Source organism: Oncorhynchus clarkii, chromosome 20, assembly GCF_045791955.1.
Source record: "Oncorhynchus clarkii lewisi isolate Uvic-CL-2024 chromosome 20, UVic_Ocla_1.0, whole genome shotgun sequence".
NCBI lineage: Eukaryota > Metazoa > Chordata > Actinopteri > Salmoniformes > Salmonidae > Oncorhynchus > Oncorhynchus clarkii.
In genome coordinates, this window is record NC_092166.1 from 34,395,925 (window position 1) to 34,408,470 (window position 12,546).

General features: G+C 42.7%; 1 protein-coding gene across 1 annotated transcript in view; it reads right to left on the minus strand.

Annotated features, from left to right (window-relative positions):
* Window positions 1-12,546, minus strand: part of LOC139377406 (rap guanine nucleotide exchange factor 4-like) — a 42,704-nt gene that overhangs the window by 29,274 nt on the left and 884 nt on the right. The gene's annotated exons all lie outside the window — the stretch shown is intronic.

Sequence of the window (12,546 nt, forward strand, 5' to 3'; positions counted from 1 at the left end):
GATATGGGGACCTGTATATACAGTACCAGTCAGAAGTTTTGCCACACCTACTCATTCAAGGGTTTTTCTTTATTTTTACTATATTGCAGAAAAATAGTGAATACTATGAAACTATGAAATAACACATATGGAATCATGTAGTAACCAAAAAAAAAGTATTAAACAAATCAAAATATATTTTATATTCTTCAAAGTAGCCACCCTTTGTCATAAAGGTTGCAGCGTGTAACACAATTGGTGACTGACTAAATACTTTTTGCCCCACTGTAATTTCATGTATAATTCACTGTATCACAATTCCAGTGGGTCAGAAGTTTACATATACTAAGTTGACTGTCCCTTTAAACAGCTTGGAAAATGCCAGAAAAGTATGTCATGGCTTTAGAAGCTTCTGATCATCATCATTTGAGTCAATTGGAGGTGTAACTGTGAATGTATTTCAAGGCCTACCTTCAAACTCAGTGCCTCTTTGCTTGACATCATGGGAAAATCAAAAGAAATCAGCCAAGATCTCAGAAAAGAAATTGTAGACCTCTACAAGTCTGGTTCAATTTCCAAACGCCTGAAGGTACCACGTTCATCTGCACAAACAATAGTACGCAAGTATAAACACCATAGGTCCACGCAGCCGTCATACCACTCAGGAAGGAGACGCATTCTGTCTCCTAGAGATGAACATACTATATCCACAGTAAAACGAATCCTATATAGACTTAACCTGAAAGGCCGCCCAGCAAGGAAGAAGCTACTGCTCCAAAACCGCCATAAAAAAAGCATCGGTTTGCAACTGCACATGGGGACAAAGTTAAGTGTAAGTTTGACCATCATTACCATCGTTATGTTTGGAGGAAAAATGGGGACTTGGACGTGAAGCACGGGGGTGGCAGCATCGTGTTGTGGGGGTGCTTTGCTGCACGAGGGAGTGGTGCACTTCACAAAATAGATGGCATATATTAAAGCAACATCTCAAGACATCAGTTAAGTTAAGTTAAAGCTTGGACGCAAATGGGTCTGTGGCAAAATTGTGGCAAAATGGCTTAAGGACAACAAAGTCAAGGTATTGGAGTGGCCATCACAAAGCCCTGGCCTCAAATCCTACAGACAATTTGTGGGCAGAGCTGAAAAAGCGTGTGCGAGCAAGGAGGCCTACAAACCTGACTCAGTTACACCAGCTCTGTCAGGAGGAATGGGCCAAAATTCAACTTATTGTGGGAAGCTTGTGGAAGGCTACCAGAACCGTTTGACCCAATTTACACTAAGTGTATGTAAACTGTTTAATAAATAAAAGCTGAAATAAATCACTCTACTATTATTCTGACATTTCACATTCTTAAAATAAAGCAGTGATCCTAACTGACCTAAGACAGGGAATGTTTACTAGGATTAAGGGTCAGGAATTGTGAAAAACTGAGTTGAAATATATGTCAAGTTCCGACTGTATGTCAAGTTCCGACTTCAACTGTATGTATATGCACACACACACACACACAGCAAAAAAATAAAACTTCCCTTTTTCAGGACCCTGTCTTTTAAAGAAAATTCGTAAAAATCTAAATAACTTCACAAATCTTCATTGTAAAGGGTTTAAACACTGTTTTACATGCATGTTCAATGAACCATAAACAATTAATGAACATGCACCTCTGAAACGATCGTTAACAGCTTACAGACGGTAGACAATTAAGGTCACAGTTATGAAAAGTTAGTAGAAATGCCTCTTTAGTGTCCTGACTCTGAAAAACACCAAAAGAAAGATGCCCAGGGTCCCTGCTCATCTGCATGAACATGCCTTAGGCATGCTGCAAGGAGGCATGAGGACTGCAGATGTGACCACGGCAATAAATTGCAATGTCGTAACAGTGAGATGCCAAAGACTGCGCTACAGGGAGACCACATGTAACATCTGCACAGGATCGGTACATCCGAACATCACACCTGCAGGACAGGTACAGGATTGCAACAACTACCCGAGTTACACAAAGAACGCACAATCCCTCCATCAGTGCTGAGACTGTCCACAATAGCCTGAGAGAGGACTGAGGACTTGTAGGCCTGTTGTAAGGCAGGCCCTCACCAGACATCACTGTCAACAACGTCACCTATGGGCACAAACCCACCGTTGCTGGACCAGACAGGACTGGCAAAAAGTGTTCTTCACTGACGAGTTGCAGTTTTGTCATCGAGGGAATGAGCGTTACACCGAGGTTCGATTTGGAGGTGGAGGGTCCGTCATGGTCTGGGGCGGTGTCACAGCATCATTGGACTGAGCTTGTTGTCATTGCAGGCAATCTCAACACTGTGGGTTACAGGGAAGACATCCTCCTCCCTCATGTGGTACCCTTCCGGCAGGCTCATCCTGACATGACCCTCCAGCATTACTGCTTGTTCTGTGCGTGATTTCCTGCAAGACAGAAATGTCAGTGTTCTGCCATGGCCAGTGAAGAGCCTGGATCTCAATCCCATTGAGCATGTCTGGGACCTGTTGGATCAGAGGGTGAGGGCTCCCATTCCCCTCAGAAATGTCCAGGAACTTGCAGGTGCCTTGGTGGAAGGGTGGGGTAACATCTCACAGCAAGAACTGGCAAAACTGGTGCAGTCTATGAGGAGGAGATGCACTGCAGTACTTAATGCAGCTGGTGGCCACACCAGATACCAACTGTTACATTTGATTTTGACCCCGCCTTTGTTCATGGACACACTATTCCATTTCTGTTAGTCACATGTCTGTGGAACTTGTTCAGTTGATGTCTCAGTTGTTGAATCTTTCTATGTTCATACAAATATTTACACATGTTAAGTTGCTGAAAATAAACGCAGTTGACAGTGAGAGGACGTTTCTTTTTTTTGCTGAGTTTATGTTTCCTGATCTTTCATATATTTCTCAGATATAGGACAGACACTTCAGAACAAACTTCCCTTAGATTTTTGGGGGGGACCATCTGTTACATGTAATAAATTGATTTTTCAAAGCGTTTGTATGGGCTAATAGCAATAAGGCCAAATTAAATGTATCAAATATTTTTTGATCCTTCAAGGGGTCATAAAATTCTAAATCAAATAGCTAAATGATCCTTGGTAGGGCCTTCTTAAAACAATTCCACATAGCTTAGTAGAACCCCCCCGGCTTAGATTGTAGAGGGTTTTAACTTAATAAGAGAAAAGCTGCAAAACGGAGTTTAAAATAAATAGAAGGGAGGGCCAGAAAATGTATGTTTTGAAAACATTTGGTGAAGTGGAAAAAGAGGATAGGCTAATAGCAGTAGCAGCTATGTTATGTGTGTGTTATGCTATGTTATGTGTATGTTATGTGTGATGTTGAACATAATAAATGGCTCTCTATCCACCGGATGTGTACCAAACTCACTAAAAGTGGCAGTAATAAAGCCTCTCTTGAAAAAGCCAAACCTTGACCCAGAAAATATACAAAACTATCGAATCTTTCATTCCTCTCAAACATTTTAGAAAAGGCTGTTGCTCAGCAACTCACTGCCTTCCTGAAGACAAACAATGTATACGAAATGCTTCAGTCTGGTTTTAGACCCCATCATAGCACTGAGACTGCACTTGTGAAGGTGGTAAATTGCCTTTTAATGGCATCAGACCGAGGCTCTGCATCTGTCCTCGTGCTCCTAGACCTTAGTGCTGCTTTTGATACCATTGATCACCGCATTCTTTTGGAGAGATTGGAAACACAAATTGATCTACACGGACAAGTTCTGGCCTGGTTTAGATCTTATCTGTCGGAAATATATCAGTTTGTCTTTGTGAATGGTTTGTCCTCTGACAAATCAACTGTAAATGTCGGTGTTCCTCAAGGTTCCGTTTTAGGACCACTATTGTTTTCACTATATATTTTACCTCTTGGGGATGTCATTCGAAAACATAATGTTAACTTTCACTGCTATGCGGCTGACACACAGCTGTACATTTCAATGAAACATGGTGAAGTCCCAAAATTGCCCTCGCTAGAAGCATGTGTTTCAGACATAAGGAAGTGGATGGCTGCAAACTTTCTACTTTTAAACTCGGACAAAACAGAGATGCTTGTTCTAGGTCCCAAGAAACAAAGAGATCTTCTGTTGAATCTGACAATCAATCTTAATGGTTCTACAGTCGTCTCAAATAAAACTGTGAAGGACCTCGGCATTACTCTGGACCCTGATCTCTCTTTTGAAGAACATATCAAGACTGTTTCAAGGACAGCTTTTTTCCAACTACGTAACATTGCAAAAATCTGAAACTTTCTGTCCAAAAATGATGCAGAAAAATGTATCCATGCTTTTGTCACTTCTAGGTTAGACTACTGCAATGCTCTACTTTCCGGCTACCCGGATAAAGCACTAAATAAACTTCAGTTAGTGCTAAATGCGGCTGCTAGAATCCTGACTAGAACCCCAAAAATGTATCATATTACTAATTTCAAGGTTTTACTGCTAACCTACAAAGCATTACATGGGCTTGCTCCTACCTATCTCTATGATTCGGTCCTGCCGTACATACCTACATGTACGCTACGGTCACAAGACGCAGGCCTCCTAATTGTCCCTAGAATTTCTAAGCAAACAGCTGGAGGCAGGGCTTTCTCCTATAGAGCTCCATTTTTATGGAATGGTCTGCCTACCCATGTGAGAGACACAAACTCGGTCTCAACCTTTAAGTCTTTACTGAAGACTCATCTCTTCAGTGGGTCATATGATTGAGTGTAATCTGGCCCAGGAGTGTGAAGGTGAACGGAAAGGCTCTGGAGCAACAAACTGCCCTTGCTGTCTCTGCCTGGCCGGTTCCCCTCTTTCCACTGGGATTCTCTGCCTCTAACCCTATTACAGGGGCTAAGTCACTGGCTTACTAGGGCTCTTTCATACCGTCCCTAGGAGGGGTGCGTCACTTGAGTGGGTTGAGTCATTGATGTGATCTTCCTGTCTGGGTTGGCGCCCCCCCTTGGGTTGTGCCGTGGCGGAGATCTTTGTGGGCTATACTCGGCCTTGTCTCAGGATGGTAAGTTGGTGGTTGAAGATATCCCTCTAGTAGTGTGGGGGCTGTGCTATGGCAAAGTGGGTGGGGTTATATCCTTCCTGTTTGGCCCTGTCCGGGGGTGTCATCGGATGGGGCCACAGTGTCTCCTGACCCCTCCTGTCTCAGCCTCCAGTATTTATGCTGCAGTAGTTTATGTGTCGGGGGGCTAGGGTCAGTTTGTTATATCTGGAGTACTTCTCCTGTCCTATCCGGTGTCCTGTGTGAATTTAAGTATGCTCTCTCTAATTCTCTCTTTCTTTCTCTCTCTCGGAGGACCTGAGCCCTAGGACCATGCCTCAGGACTACCTGACATGATGACTCCTTGCTGTCCCCAGTCCACCTGGCCGTGCTGCTGCTCCAGTTTTAACCGTTCTGCCTGTGATTATTATTATTTGACCATGCTGGTCATTTATGAACATTTGAACATCTTGGCCATGTTCTGTTATAATCTCCACCCGGCACAGCCAGAAGAGGACTGGCCACCCCACATAGCCTGGTTCCTCTCTAGGTGTCTTCCTAGGTTCTGGCCTTTCTAGGGAGTTTTTCCTAGCCACCGTGCTTCTACACCTGCATTGCTTGCTGTTTGGGGTTTTAGGCTGGGTTTCTGTACAGCACTTTGAGATATCAGCTGATGTACGAAGGGCTATAATAAATACATTCTATTTGGTGATTGTCAGGCGCTATACTGTAATGTCGTGTGTGTAGGTGGCAGGGAAGTCAGGCACAGGAGAATCGAACTTGGTAAAATGGAGTCGTTTCACAGACTTCACAAAACTCCAAAACCAAAATGACAAATAAATAAAAGTGGAGCCAAGAACCCGTCGCGCACCAATACATAATACACTCAAACTATCTCCGACAAGGACGTGATGGGAAACAGAGGGTTAAATACACAACATGTAATTGATGGGATTGGAACCAGCTGTGAAGGAAGACAAGACAAAGGCAATGGAAAATGAAAAATGGATCAGTGATGGCTAGAAGGTCGGTGACGTCGACCGCCGAACACCGCCCGAACAAGGAGAGGGACCGACATCGGCTGAAGTCGTGACATATACAAAGTCGACAGCCACAAGATAGGGACTTCATATAGGCCTACGGCACGTCAAGGGAACTGCCTACTGTTCAGATGGGTTCATTGTAAACCTGGACACTGACAGTAGGTCTATAACCTCTCACATAGCCTTAATATTAACTCCTGCAGGGCATTTCTTGCAGTAAAATTATACACCGAATGTAGGTAAAATTTTGACATGGGAACAGGAGTGGAGAAACTATATTTATTTATTTCGGGCATCTTGAGAGAATGCAAATGTGAAGTTGGATACCGTCTGTAGAGGTGTCTTCTTTATCGGCATCATAAGAGCTGATATTTTTTGTTGTGGTTGCAATACTATGCATCCAAGCCGAACTGAAATCTTATTAGAAACACGTTAGGTCATTTTCACAGCTTTCTATTTCCATACAACTGGTCAAACTGATGTTATTTGGACATTTTGCACGGATAATATTTCCCTTTTTGGGGGGATTGAGTTAGGACTATTGCATGTTATTCCCGGTCCCTACAGTAAACATCTTTGCACCGCGAAAGAAGCAGAGATGACAGAACTTGACCGTTGTGAACTAGACTGAAGCATTCATTCTATTGATTTATGACATTCTGATGAGAAAGGGTTTATTTAGTCTTGTAGGGCAACATATAATGAAAGAAGAGAAGCTGCATGTAGGCCTACCTAATTAGACAAGGTGACTAACAACTAGCCTACCAAAATGTCGGAAATTATTACAGTGCAATTCAGAAAGTATTCAGACCCCTTGACTTTTTCCACATTTTGTTACGTTACAGCCTTATTCTAAAATGGATTAAATAGTGTTTTGTTCTCATCAATATACACACACACAATACCCCATAATGACAAAGCAAAAACAGGTTTTTAGAAATGTTTGCAAATGTATTCAAAATAAAAAACAGAAACCTTAATTACATAAGCACTCAGACTATTTACTCAGTACTTTGTTGAAGCACCTTTGGCAGTGATTACAGCCTCAAAATTTCTTGGGTATCGCGCTGCAAGCTTGGCACACCTGTACAGTGCCTTGCGAAAGTATTCGGCCGCCTTGAACTTTGCGACCTTTTGCCACATTTCAGGCTTCAAACATAAAGATATAAAACTGTATTTTTTTGTGAAGAATCAACAACAAGTGGGACACAATCATGAAGTGGAACGACATTTATTGGATATTTCAAACTTTTTTAACAAATCAAAAACTGAAAAATTGGGCGTGCAAAATTATTCAGCCCCCTTAAGTTAATACTTTGTAGCGCCACCTTTTGCTGCGATTACAGCTGTAAGTCGCTTGGGGTATGTCTCTATCAGTTTTGCACATCGAGAGACTGACATTTTTTCCCATTCCTCCTTGCAAAACAGCTCGAGCTCAGTGAGGTTGGATGGAGAGCATTTGTGAACAGCAGTTTTCAGTTCTTTCCACAGATTCTCGATTGGATTCAGGTCTGGACTTTGACTTGGCCATTCTAACACCTGGATATGTTTATTTTTGAACCATTCCATTGTAGATTTTGCTTTATGTTTTGGATCATTGTCTTGTTGGAAGACAAATCTCCGTCCCAGTCTCAGGTCTTTTGCAGACTCCATCAGGTTTTCTTCCAGAATGGTCCTGTATTTGGCTCCATCCATCTTCCCATCAATTTTAACCATCTTCCCTGTCCCTGCTGAAGAAAAGCAGGCCCAAACCATGATGCTGCCACCACCATGTTTGACAGTGGGGATGGTGTGTTCAGCTGTGTTGCTTTTACGCCAAACATAACGTTTTGCATTGTTGCCAAAAAGTTCAATTTTGGTTTCATCTGACCAGAGCACCTTCTTCCACATGTTTGGTGTGTCTCCCAGGTGGCTTGTGGCAAACTTTAAAAAACACTTTTTATGGATATCTTTAAGAAATGGCTTTCTTCTTGCCAGTCTTCCATAAAGGCCAGATTTGTGCAATATACGACTGATTGTTGTCCTATGGACAGAGTCTCCCACCTCAGCTGTAGATCTCTGCAGTTCATCCAGAGAGATCATGGGCCTCTTGGCTGCATCTCTGATCAGTCTTCTCCTTGTATGAGCTGAAAGTTTAGAGGGACGGCCAGGTCTTGGTAGATTTGCAGTGGTCTGATACTCCTTCCATTTCAATATTATCGCTTGCACAGTGCTCCTTGGGATGTTTAAAGCTTGGGAAATATTTTTGTATCCAAATCCGGCTTTAAACTTCTCGACAACAGTATCTCGGACCTGCCTGGTGTGTTCCTTGTTCTTCATGATGCTCTCTGCGCTTTTAACGGACCTCTGAGACTATCACAGTGCAGGTGCATTTATACGGAGACTTGATTACACACAGGTGGATTGTATTTATCATCATTAGTCATTTAGGTCAACATTGGATCATTCAGAGATCCTCACTGAACTTCTGGAGAGAGTTTGCTGCACTGAAAGTAAAGGGGCTGAATAATTTTGCACGCCCAATTTTTCAGTTTTTGATTTGTTAAAAAAGTTTGAAATATCCAATAAATGTCGTTCCTCTTCATGATTGTGTCCCACTTGTTGTTGATTCTTCACAAAAAAATACAGTTTTATATCTTTATGTTTGAAGCCTGAAATGTGGCAAAAGGTCGCAAAGTTCAAGGGGGCCGAATACTTTCGCAAGGCACTGTATTTGGGGAGTTTCTCCCATCCTTCTCTGCAGATTCTCTCAAGCTCTGTCAGGTTGCATGGGGAACATCGGTGCACAGCTATTTTCAGGTCTCTCCAGAGATGTTCGATCGGGTTCAAGTCCAGGCTCTGGCCATTTAATCCATTTTAGAATAAGCCTGTAATATATCAAAATGTGGGAAAGGGGAAAGGGTCTGAATACTTTCGAATGCACTGTATAGCAGAAATATCTATATCAAGCAACAACAAAAAATCTGGCACCCCGTCAAAAAACATTTCCGCCGTCTCTGACTGTAGCCTACAGCACATTTTCTATATTAGCGGTTTAGGGCTGGGTGCAGGCATCAAATGTTCACTTGATCAGATATAGTCGGGCGGTTGTGGATGGGTTATTAGCAATTGCAGGAGAGTGTGGGTGAACAAACAGCTGACCAGCGCACCACTAACACACACACTTAAAGTAGCTGTCGGTAACAAACAGCTGATTTAGCATTGCTGCCTGGGCTTATTGATTTGTACATTGTGTGTGCCTGCGCATGTGTTTGCGCGTGCGTGCGTCCAGCGTGTCCACTGTAACCTTATCTCCACCACCAGGAGAGATGCAGATAGGCTGCATCTCAGCCTCCTAACATGGCTTCCTTTCCTTCATCTACACTGACCAAATCCCCTGTCAGCATTCCAAGGAAAGGATGGCACTTTCCTCTTAGGAGGACGGCTCATGATGCCCATTAGAAACATCTCTTCTTCTCACTGCATCACACAGAACGGAGAGAGCGAGAAAGAGAGAGCAATGAGCTCAAGTTGCCAATGGTTACCTGTGGATGTGTCATTATAATGAGGATAGATATAGGAATGGAATGTTGCGATGTGCGCGAGCACAGCACAGATTAAATGGGTTCTTTATTTTATCCTCCACCCATACAGATGGAATTTAAAACATCAAACATCAACATCAAAACACTCCCGAGCTTTCCTAATGGATAGTACAGTATTCTATACTCTGACCAGAGATCCTATTATACAGTGCCTACGGAAAGTATTCAGTATCCCTTGACTTTTTTCACATTTTGTTACGTTACAGCCTTATTCTAAAAGGTTTTTTTTTATACTCAGAAATCTACACACAATACTCCATAATGACAAAGCAGAAACAGGGTTTTCATTTATTTTGCACATTTCAAAAAAATATTAAAACAGAAACACCCTATTTACAGAAGTATTCAGAACCTTTGCTATGAGACTCGAAATTGAGCTCAGGTGCATCCTGTTTCCATTGATTATCCTTGAGATGTTTCTACAACTGGATTGGAGTCCACCTGTGGTAAATTAACTTAATTGGACATGATTTGGAAAGGCACACACCTGTCTATATAAGGTCCCATAGTTGACAGTGCATGCCAGAGCAAAAACCAAGCCATGAGGTCGAAGTAATTGTCCGTAGAGCTCCGAGACAGGATTGTGCTGAGGCACAGATCTGGGGAAGGGTACCAAAAGATTTCTGCAGAATTGAAGATCCCCAAGAACACAGTGGTTTGGAAACAACAAGACTCTTCCTAGAGCTGGTCGCCCAAGCCAAACTGAGCAATCGGGGGAGGAGGGCCTTGGTTAGGGAGTAGACCAAGAACCCAATAGTCACTCAAACAGAGCTCTAGAGTTCCTCTGGAAATGGGAGAACCTTCCAGAAGGACAACTATCTCTGTGGCACTCCACCAATCAGGCCTTTATGGTAGCGTGGCCAGACGGAAACCACTCCTCAGTAAAAGGCACATGACAGCCTGCTTGGAGTTTGCCAAAGGCACCTCAAGACTTTCAGACCATGAGAAAAAAAGATTCTATGGACTGATCAAACCAAGATGAAACTTTTTGACCTGATAGCCAAGCGTCACGTCTGGAGGAAACCAGCATGGTTTGTGACAGCATCATGCTATGGAGATGTTTTTCAGTGGCAGGGACTGGGAGAATTGTCAGGATCGAGGCAAAGACGAACGGCGCAAAGTACAAAGAGATCCTTGATGAAAATCTGCTCCAGAGCACTCAGGACCTCAGACTGGGTTCAATGTCCAACAGGACAACAACTCTCAGCACTCAGCCCAGACAACGCAAGTGTGGCTTCAGGACAATAGCTCTGCAGCAACGCTCCCCATCCAACCTGACAGAGAGGATTGAGAGGTTTGCTTCAACGAAGTACTGAGTAAAGGGTCTGAATACTTATGTAAATCTGATATTTTTTTTGCTGAAATTTCTAAACCTGGTTTTGCTTTGTCATTATGGGGTATTGTGTGTAGATTGAGGGGGGGACGATTTAATCAATTTTAGAATAAGGCTGTAACGTAACAAAATTTGGAAAAAATCAAAGGGTCTGAATACTTTCCGAGGGCACTGTATACCCTCAAAGTGCCAGAATGGTATGAAAATGACAGCCATTGTAGTCAGGGAGTAATCCAAACAAGTCTAATTAAAATGAATGGTGGCATAGGTGATTGCATTTCCTCATTTCTTTTTCTTTTAAGGGGTGAAAAGCATTTCCTAATTTTACTTAAAGGAAAATAAGATGTGATATTTCAGAAATTGTGTTGACAATATTTTGTCAACCTAAAATATTGTCATAATTATAAAGACAGTTTACAGAGGTGTTATACCCTTTTTCTGTATAAATAGCCTCTAAAATATGTGTAAAGACACTAAATGTCTGTTTTCTTGGAAAGCTGTGAGTGTTATAATTAAGCAATAAGGCACGAGGGGGGTGTGGTATATGGCCAATATACCACGGCTAAGGGCTGTTCTTAGGCACGATGCTAAAATGCTAAAACATGAGGTGATGGTGGCGGATGAATGGCATGACAATGGGCTTAAGGATCTCATGGTATCTCTATGCATTCAAATTGCCATCGATATAATGCAATTGTGTTCGTTGTCTCAAGCTTTTGCCTGCCCACACCACAACCCCACCTCCACCATCGGGCACTCCGTTCACAACGTTGACATCAGCAAACCGCTCACCCACACAACGCCATAAACACTTGTCTGCAATGCCAGTGGCCATCGAAGGGGAGAGTTTTCCCACTGAAGTCGTTTTACGAGGCTGAACTGCAGTCGGGTCAAGACCCTGATGAGGGCGACGAGCACGCAGAGGAGCTTCCCTGAGATGGTTTCTGACCATTTGTGTAGAAATTCTTCAGGTGTGCAAACCCACAGTTTCATCAGCTGTCCGGGTGGCTGGTCTCAGACGATCCCACAGGTGAAGAAGCCGGATGTGGAGGTCCTGGGCTGGCGTGGTTGACACATGGTCTGCGGTTGTGAGGCCAGTTGGACATACTGTCAAATTCTCATTTAATTGAAGGTGGATTATGGTACAGAAATTAACATGCAATTATCTGGCAACAGCTCTGATGGACATTCCTGCAGTCAGCATGCCACTTGCACGCTCCCTCAAAACTCAAAAAAATCTGTGGCATTGTGTTGTGTGACAAAACTGCACCGTTTAGAGTGTATTTTTATTGTCCAGAGCACAAGGTGCACCTGTGTAATGATCATACAGTTTAATCAGCGTCTTGATATGCCACACCTGTCAGGTGGATGAATTATCTTAGCAAAGGAGAACAGGGATGTAAACAAATTTGTGCATATAATTTGAGAGATTAGCTTTTTGTGCGAATGGAACATTTCTGGTAGATTTTATTTCAGCTCATGAAACAATGGGGCCATCAGTTTACATGTTGCGTTTATATTTGTTCCGTGTAGTAAACTTGCTAGCTAAAACTTGTTAGCTACTTCAGTGGATGTTGAACACATTTTTAGCAGTAAATGTGTTCAATTATAGCCA